This window comes from Lipotes vexillifer, unplaced genomic scaffold, assembly GCF_000442215.2.
Source record: "Lipotes vexillifer unplaced genomic scaffold, Lipotes_vexillifer_v1.1 scaffold375, whole genome shotgun sequence".
Lineage (NCBI taxonomy): Eukaryota > Metazoa > Chordata > Mammalia > Artiodactyla > Lipotidae > Lipotes > Lipotes vexillifer.
In genome coordinates this window covers 95,054-104,427 of record NW_006791636.1, presented here as the reverse complement: position 1 = coordinate 104,427, position 9,374 = coordinate 95,054, and the positions used below count along the sequence as shown (strand labels likewise).

The 9,374-nt window shown below is 41.0% G+C and overlaps 1 pseudogene; it reads left to right on the top strand.

The window, feature by feature from the left end:
- The first annotated feature begins 1,536 nt into the window (after window positions 1–1,536).
- Window positions 1,537–6,556, top strand: LOC103081077 (riboflavin kinase pseudogene; annotated as a pseudogene).
- Window positions 6,557–9,374: the final 2,818 nt, after the last annotated feature.

The window sequence follows — 9,374 nt, the reverse complement described above, 5'->3', positions numbered from 1 at the left end:
CCTCCTCTTTCCCTCCTGCTGGGACTTTGGAGGCCACTGTCCTAGGTCATATAGTTCCAGATGGAGGGGGCTGCCTGACCCACATCAAATACTGTCTGAGAAATAAACCTTTGTGTGTTAAGTGACTGAGATATTAGGGTTAGTTGTAGTAGCTAGCATCACTCACCCTGAGACATTGATTTATAACCTAAAAGGGCTGAGCTCTAGAATAGACTCTAGGTAGAGACAAGAACAGTATTCAATGGTTGCTCTTATTAGATAGCTCAGGTATGGCTGACGTTAAATAAACATTGTACCCATTAAGATGCAACCCTGGAAAGGTCTTGGCAGTGAACTGTTGCCATATCTATCTAGCCTGTATTTAGAGAAGCTGTTTTCACCCCATAGTGGTTTATGCTGTGTTGGAAATCTCTAGGAGCTGCACTATTTCCTCATCTCTTTCTGGCCCTCCTGATGATTGAGGCTAGTGCCCCTCCCTAATCCAGTCATCCAGAGCATGGGATGTGGCTTCTTGGAAGAAGACAGGGAAGGACCTTAGAAGGACTAAATGGGTCCCAGCCACAGGCAGAGAATATGCCAAGAGAGCTGGGGATGGGTAGGGCATTGCTAGGCGGTCTGTGGGAGACCAGTGGAAAATAGCAATCCCTGGGACCCAGGCTATTGTTGCTACCAATGGGGTCAAAAGGCTCCTAATGGTGATTGAGAACAGGGAAGAGGGAAGAAGAGACTGGTAGTCGCAATGTGGGCAAAGTGCTGGTTCAATGGTAACACTAGCCAATGTGTACCAAATGTCTGTTATATGCTAAGTATCTTAGGAGCACTATCTTTTCTGATCTTCCCCACAGGCTTATGAAATAGGATTGATCACATTTTTATGGTGAAAATAACTGAGGCTCAAAGATGTTAAGTAATTTGCCTGAGATCACAGAATCATTAAATCTTGGGGCCGAGATTCAAAACCAGATTTCTCAGACTCAAAAGCCCTTCCTCTCCTCATTCTAGCTTATTTCCTTCCAAGAAGAAGAAAGACATGGGGAAAAAAAAAAAGGTCATTACCTGTGTGACTTGGCAGGGCAGTGTGTTGGGGTTGGAGCCAGGAGGAAGAGGAAGCTGGGACTAGGTGTGGCAGAGGCAGGCAAGATCAAGCCAGTGTCATTTCCAAGGGGAAATCTGTTCCAGTATTTGGGCAATAGCAGAAGCTTCCAGTAAATGCAGGTGAAATAGGAAGGTAACGACGTTTTTATTCAATCTGATCTGTCTGGCACTTTGCTGGAAGTTTAGGGAAGAGTCTCACCTCTTGAGAAGAGGTCTGGTCCGGACTGGGCAGGGCATCAGTGCTTCTACCTGGACTTCTGGGCAGAGCTGGTGGGTTTAAGCCTCCAAATACTTGGGCTTCGGTGTGCCTACAGCTTTGTGGAGAAAGTCAGTGACTGACATAGGTTCAGAGGTAACCAACTGCCCCATGATTCCAAGTTGCATGTTACATTTCACCCCATTTGAGGATCCAGTTCTGAATGGAATTTTGGGCCATTAGAAATGAGGACTGAGAATCTGCAAGGTCAGGAGGTTGGTTGTAAGGTCAGTGATGTGGTTGTCAATATGCATGAAGATGAAGGTGAGCAGGGTTCCCAGACATCAAGCCAGGCAGTTGATAGACAGCAGATCCCAAGAAAGGGGAGTCAGGAGGCAAAGCATCAGATCTCCAGATACCCACTGTCAGGCTGTGATGTGAATCCCCAGGACATGGCCCTTTACTAGGAAAGGTCATTACCTGTGTGACTTGGCAGGGCAGTGTGTACCACAAACTAATGACTCTGGGGCTCTTTCCAGTGTAGTTCGGCCTGCACAGGGTTAAAAAGTAAATTGAAATGCCCTGGGTGGGGCCAGTGTTCTCCAGTTCTCCACAGTTCCCACCAATCTCATCTGACATCTGGACAGCTTCATTCATGTGTCTACCCCTCTGTAGATCTTCGAGAACCATTGCAGGGAGTCCCGCCAGCCTTGCCTTTTGTTTTATGTAGATGCACTGGTCCACCTTCAGACTTTTCTGCTGCAGGACTGACAGTGAAGTGAGAGCTGGCTCCACCTTCCCTGCCTCCCCTCCGCAAGCATCTTCCCCAGGACAGGACACAGAAATGCCCCCAGCAGCCCCCCTCGCCCACATCCTGCTCAGTCTGGAAAAGGAGACCAGGGAGGAAGGAGGGAGAACATTTATTGAGAAATGTTAGCAAGACAAAGGTTGGAAGGGGGCAGCGAAGACCAAGGGAGAAAGAACGGCTTTCTCCTGGAAGTCCAAATGCAATGCTGATGTGTCAAGGTGCTTTTACACATGTATTTCCCAGGTTCTTGGGTTTTTAATCATAAGGTTTTACTTGACCTGTTGAGTAAGGAAGGCTGATGGAACAGCCCAAAGAGTGATGCTTCATGTACCATATTCTTCAAGGAGCTGGTAGTGGGAGTGCCTTTGACAGGTGTGTTCTGGGGTCTCCAGAGGAGGGGGAACTGCAGGTTTAGGGAAACACAAAGAGTTGAGCAGAGTTGAATGAGTCAGAACTGAGAGGGTGATTGTTCTTCATTCTCCAGCCTGCTCCATCCCACAAGCTAGCACGTGTGGCTATTGGGATTGAGAAGTGTGGCGGGTCCAAAGGGAGATGTGCTCTGAGTGAGTGTAAAATACACACCAGATTTCAGAGACCCACTATAAAAAGAAAAGTGTTACCTATCTCATTAATAAGTTTTAGGTATGTTATGTGTTGAAATGATAACATTTTTGACATATTAGGTTAAATAAATTGTATTATTAAATCATTTTACCAGTTGTTTAGTTTTTTTTTTTAATGTGGCTACTAGAAAATTTTAAATTACATATGTGGCTTGTATTACATTTCTGCTGGATAATGCTGGTCTAGGCTTTTCTTAAAGTTCCAGGAGCAAAATACAGGAACACACAATCTCACAGACACAGATATAACACACAGCCACACACAGACTCTGTTGAGGGTTCCAGGCAACTCCAACAGTTGGAAGATAAGTCTGCTGAACTTTTCTCTTGAAACTGTGATCAATTCTCGAAAATAATGCAGACCCCTCCTCGGCCCTTGGCGACCCCCTGCTATTGATCAGTCTTCCTTTTTTCCCCTTGTCGTCAGCCCCTCCACTGCTGCCATCTTTGCCTCCACCATACCCCACCTCAAACCCAGCTTAGGCTGTTTCCCACTTTTTTAAATGCCACCATAGATTCAGGGTGTGAGATGTGCCGGAGGGAAAAAAAAGTACTTACCCTTTGGGAATAAGAAGTCATTTTTCCCAGACTTTGGAAATTAACATAATGGGGCTTTTCTGCATTCCAGCTGCAACGTTGGATCTGGCAGGTTGGCTGTTCTCTGACATAATGCAAACATAACTCACTGGTCATTTCCATGTGTAAAAAGTTCAGCAGTATTGTTGGAACAGTCATCATAAATCAGGAACAACTTTCTTTAGGGAATCTATTGCCACTTGATTTAGTATTTCCTGGCAACTTGCCTATCATGGAATGAAGCCATGATTGCTTCCTACACAGAATGTTATCTGCAAAACATCCCACCAGAAACCTATAGAAAGAACACTGACCAGCTTGCAAGTTTTGATAATCTGTGACTGCTTTTTATATTGAGAATAAATTTGACAATGGGACTCATTGTTAAACTGGACAATATATTCCATGGAACAGCTTCTAAATTAAAATGGGGTTTATATGGCGTTTTACATACCATTTGTTCCAAAGGAAAGAAAATTGGACTCTTTCGGTTCCAGGAAGAAAATTCAGCAAAACATATATACTGTGAAATAAGAGAAATTATCCTCAGCAACTTTCGTGCTAACATGTTCAGTTATTATGAAAACAGGGAAATGTGAATCAGCTGTAGAGAGTAGGGGAGCATGACAGTCTCACGTCCAGAATGTCCCGGAGCTTCTTTTAGACGAGCACTGTGAGGATGTGCAGTTCCTCACATGTAAAGGAGGAATTTACCCAGGAAGTACTAGGAGGAAAGGCTGGGAGACTCCCTCCAATGCCCTGTAGTAGTTTTGCCGGGCAGTGCGCTGCGGGGGAGGGGCGGTGGGGGGAGTTAGGGACTCAGTAGATGGAAATCACACTGTCAGTTCACAAACCCATGGTGGCTCTAACCCCCAGATGACACCTGTTGTGGACGATAAGCCCAGGTCGAGAACAGGAGTGACCCTCGGCCAGCACTCAGCAAAGAACAAGGACACTCCCAAAAAACACCTGACAGCCTCCAAAACTTAGCAAAGACACTGAGCAGAGATGAAGAGCACCGTGCGGGGCCACCTCTGCTGGTTCACTCCTGAGCTGCCTAGCTCCCCAGGCCACTGAATCAGCAAAGCAAAACTTGAGTATTTAGTAAATCTAAACCTATATTTTCTTCCTTTCCCTTCCCTTGGGTCGGAACAATTCAGACTGGGATCTCAGTTCCTGGTCCTGGACAAATATTGTGCTCCCTTTGTAATGATGAGTACACAGAGAAAAATTGCCAGGCAAATGAAAAGATAGCAGAGTTCAACAGAAGGGACCACTCTGAGGAATCAGAGAAAATATTTTTCTATGAAATATAGTTTCTACAAGAGACGCGGGAAGCACTCCTGACTTGTGTTTCCAAAAAGCTTCAAAAGGACATTTCTTCTATGAAATTTGAGCAGGGAACCATAAAGAGAAAAACAAACAGGTTATGGAAGCCAGCACGGAGATTTAAAAAAAAAAATGTTCATTTCAGATTGAAATGGAGGAAGTGAACAGCAAAATGGATCCTGCAGCAAACAGGTTTGATGGAGCAGAAGTCAACTTTTACATCACAAAACTCAGAGAAAAAAGACAAAGAGATAAAAAGAATGGGAGAATATATAAAAAGCATGGACAAGAGACATGTTTAATATGTAAACACTAGGAATTTCAGAAAAAGAACCAATAAAAATGGAGCCATTATTAAAAAACAATTTGGGAGAAGTTTTCCTGAGCTAGAGAAAGTCTTGAGTTTTCTGAAAATCAGACAAAAATAATGAAAAAAATTTAATGCCTAGACTTCATCTTGATAATTTATTTTAATTTCAAGAATAAAAACAGATTCAGTGAGCATCCATGCAGATAAAGCTTGCCTCCCACTTCTCCTTTGCAACATGAAGACAGAATTGTCTACAGAATTATGGGGAAAAAAGGATTGTGACCCAAATGGGATTGTCAGTTAAAATGTGTGTTGACAAGAAGTAAAAGCAAAGTGAATTCCTCATATTACATAAGGAATAATCAATTGACATTGCTCTATTTTTGATAATGAAAATTAGAGAAAATAGATATCAGTACATTTAACTTAATGTCACTACTAATAGGATAAAAATAGTAGATATGACTTCCAAAATCACGGGAAAAGTCAAGTTAAAAAAGATAACTGTAGTCTAGTCTATAAAAAGGTATAACTGATTCACTTTGCTGTACAGCAGACACTAACACAACATTGTAAAGCAACTATACTCCAATAAACATTTTTTAAAAAAGGTCCATAAAACAACAAAACCCATAAAACCATGTTTTATAGTAGACATAAAACTAAACATATAAATCTTGTTAATAAAATGATCAAGATAAACTCTCATTTTGAATCACAGACTTGTATATTGGGTTAAAACTAAATATTGCATCAGTGTACCCAGTCAATCCCAAAATAATAAAAATAAGGCAGTGGGCAAAGACATGAGAAGATGAATCCAAACAAAAGCAGGGCAAGAGACTTCCGCGGTCGCCGGCGTTCCGGAGCCCAGACGCAGCCTCTGAGTTTTGTTAGGTCAGCGGCGTGAGGGTCTCGCCGCGTCGCGTGTAGTCTGCGCCGCTCTGCCCGTGCACGCCGGTGCGCTCGCCCGACCGGCCGGCCTGCTGAGCTCCCGCCCGTGTCCCCCGGCTGGTCCGGGGGTCCCGGGCACCGCCTCGACTGCGGCTCCGCCAGACGCGCGGACTGGACCGCAGCCCGCACCCCGAGCGGACGGAGTCATGAGGCGCCTGCCGTACTTCTGCCGCGGCCAGGTGGTGCTGGGCTTCAGTCGCGGCTCCAAGCAGCTGGGCATCCCTACAGCTAACCTTCCTGAACAAGTAGTAGGTAATCTTCCAGCTGATGCATCCACTGGCATATATTATGGTTGGGCCAGTGTTGGAAGTGGAGACGTCCATAAGATGGTGGTGAGCATGGGATGGAACCCACACTGCAAGAATACAAAAAAGTCCATGGAAACTCGTATCATGCATGCTTTCAAAGAGGACTTCTATGGGGAAATTCTCAATGTGGCCATCGTTGGCTACCTCAGACCAGAAAAGAACTTTGATTCTTTAGAGTCACTTATTTCATCAATTCAAGGTGATATTGAGGAAGCTAAGAAACGACTAGATTTACCAGAACATTTGAAACTCAGAGAAGAAAATTTCTTCCAGGTTCCTAAAAGTAAAATAATGGCCACTGATGGAAAAGCATCTTATTTATTCATTCACTGTTTTCTAATATTTTACTGCTCATAACTACAGTCTCATCTTGGTTATATTTTAAAACTCAAACATTTTCCTACAGCTGTGAATTAAACAGTACAATGTAGTTACCATATTATGTTCCAACTGTTCAATTAAACCCATCATATTACAGTACTAAAAAGGTTCATTTTAAAAATCAAGATTCTTTTTTATGTAATATGTTGATTAAAATGGACCGCTGGAAAGGTCTTAAGTGTTTTATAATGGAAATGAAAAATATATAAATACGGGTAACAGGCAAGTCACTAGTTTGAGATGAGAACTATAATTCTCATGGTAAAATTTTAGCATGCATGTACCTGTATAGCATGCTCTGCTAATCGGAAGGCTTATAAAAGTAACTATATTAAGCAGAGGGTTGACAGTTTATTACAAACCTAAGGGGAAAAATCTAGACTTGGTATTTTTTGTATTTTGTGCATTTATATATTATTATAGACATGAAGACCTGTGAAATTTCATTTCAATTAGTCATTTCCTTTAAGGGCTCAAATCATTGTACTGTGTTCCATTTTTGTTACAGCTGCCTCAGTTCTAATTGGTCTAGATTCTCTCCCTATTATTTTTTGTTTTTCTTTTAAAACAGTAAAATGAATGTTTTTCGAATCTCTAGGTCTCATTTTTGTGTTGCATAACACTTCTCTCTTTTTAAGAGTAGCTATTCAACATTTTTCTTAACCTTTGTTTCCTGTATACAATTGTCAGTGTCAGTTTTTCCATTTAGAACATCCAACTCTACATTTACAAAATGTAGAGTTTCATCTGGGTCTGTATCTGCCATCCCATCCCTTCACTATATGAATAGTGATTAAGCGCATATCTCTTGCATTTTAGGAAAAACACCCAAAACGTCATCTGTAGTTTTCCTCAAAGTTTAAACGAACACCTGTCAGTTCATTTATATATACCAGTTTCTTAAACAACAAAAAATATTTGTTCCCCACCCCCCACCCCCACCCCGGGAAACTATTTAAGAGCCAACTAAAATATGAATTACAAAGTTATTTGCTTTTAATGTGATTATATGTTCCTGAGCAAATGCAAACAGTTGTAGTTGTGTGTGCACAATGTAATTTAAGGCTAAGGAGTGCTATCTAGAAGGTAATTTTGAAGATAACTCATTATAAAACCATTTTCCCCTAATCTGCATAAATGAGAGAACTGATTTTAACAAAACTGTTTATATAATATTTAGAAAAACATCTAAAGCTAATGTTGGAGAAGGGGGAAGCAGGAATAAATTCAGATGGATTTTTGCTTTGACTTTTTGGTGTATGAATTTATGGCAAACAATGTAGTATGTGTCTTTTTCATTTCTTCTTTATAGAAATACTTTAAAAATGTAATTTAATGTTAGAAATCCTATACTTGAAAGAAGCCTCAATTATCAGTGGTTCTATGAAACAAAGTTAAAAACAAACATGGAAAATGTAAAAAAGATTTGTGTTTGTTTGAGTAGCTTGCGACTGATTGTGTCCTCATCAGGTGTGAAAATTCTTTGATATTGTCATCTTACATTTTGTTAAATAACTATTGCTTTTGAAAAACCTACAGTGTGTGGTTTAGGAGTTAGTTAATAGTGTCTACATTTTTTAAAGTTTTATATTAAGTATTTATATATTATAAGAAATTGCAGTAGGGCCATTTTCGATTAGTCACTGTTTTCAGGCCTTGAAATAAATGTTGACCAAGTGATGTTTCTTCTTAAAAAAGAAGGCAAGAGTGGAACATGAATAAGAGACAAGGTGGAACCCAAGGCTGACACAGTCAATATGATAAATAGTGTTAATTTATTCCACTAAAAGAAAAAAATCCTCAGTGAAGATATAGCAGGTTGTACTCTTCTGTGCTGAATGTAAAAACATTAAATGTAGTAAACAGCAGTTTCTAGCAATACAAGAGGAAGAGAAGTGCTGTTGTAGTAGGTGATGTTGACACACTCTGTTGGGGCAAATCTAGTGGACAAAAATGAGTAAGTGTATAGAGGGTTCAAACAATGTAACTTATTTGTGTCCCTAAAATGGAGAAGGTACAACTTTTCAAAATGTACTTAGAACATTTCTACAATTTCATCACAAAGAATATCTTAGTAGATTCTAGCAATTAAAATTCCACCAGTGGACCACCAGTCCACGAGTTTTTGGTTGTGTTGTAGACCACTCAGTGCTTTTGACAGATCCCCATGATGATGGTTATTGTCGTCATAAAATATTTACTGAGAGCCTGTAATGAGCACGTCCCCCTGCATGTGCCATAGATAGGAGGTCAGGAGATTCCATAGCCATGCATTAAAAAGGAAAAGAAGAGAAACTAGGCTTTTGATCCATTGTGAATGACTCCCAAGCTCTGATTCTTCATCTAGATGGCAACTGTTGACCCCTTCATCTAGATGGCAACTGTTGACCCCTTCATCTAGATGGCAACTATTGATGGAATTAAAATCTAGTTAGTGTCCATGGAGCAAATAGATTCCATTTCCAACATGAGGACAGCGACTTTTTACTCATTCTCTCCCCTGCCTCGGATTTCAGACTTATTACACACTTAAGAGGACTTCTGTCGTGGAACGAGAATAACTCACTCTAGAAGGGCTGTGTTTTGGTAAAAGCGATTTTTATTATGGAGCCTAAGGTGCTCTGGAAATATAAACTGTGTAACTCGGGAAGGCATGTCTCATTTTGAGAAACATTGCAGGAGCACATGTGATCCTTTATAGAGTGATTATAAAGTGATTTATAAAGTGATTCTTCACTGCACAAACTAACTCAAGGGGCCTTAAATACTGAACACTCTTAGTGTGTTGCAAGCT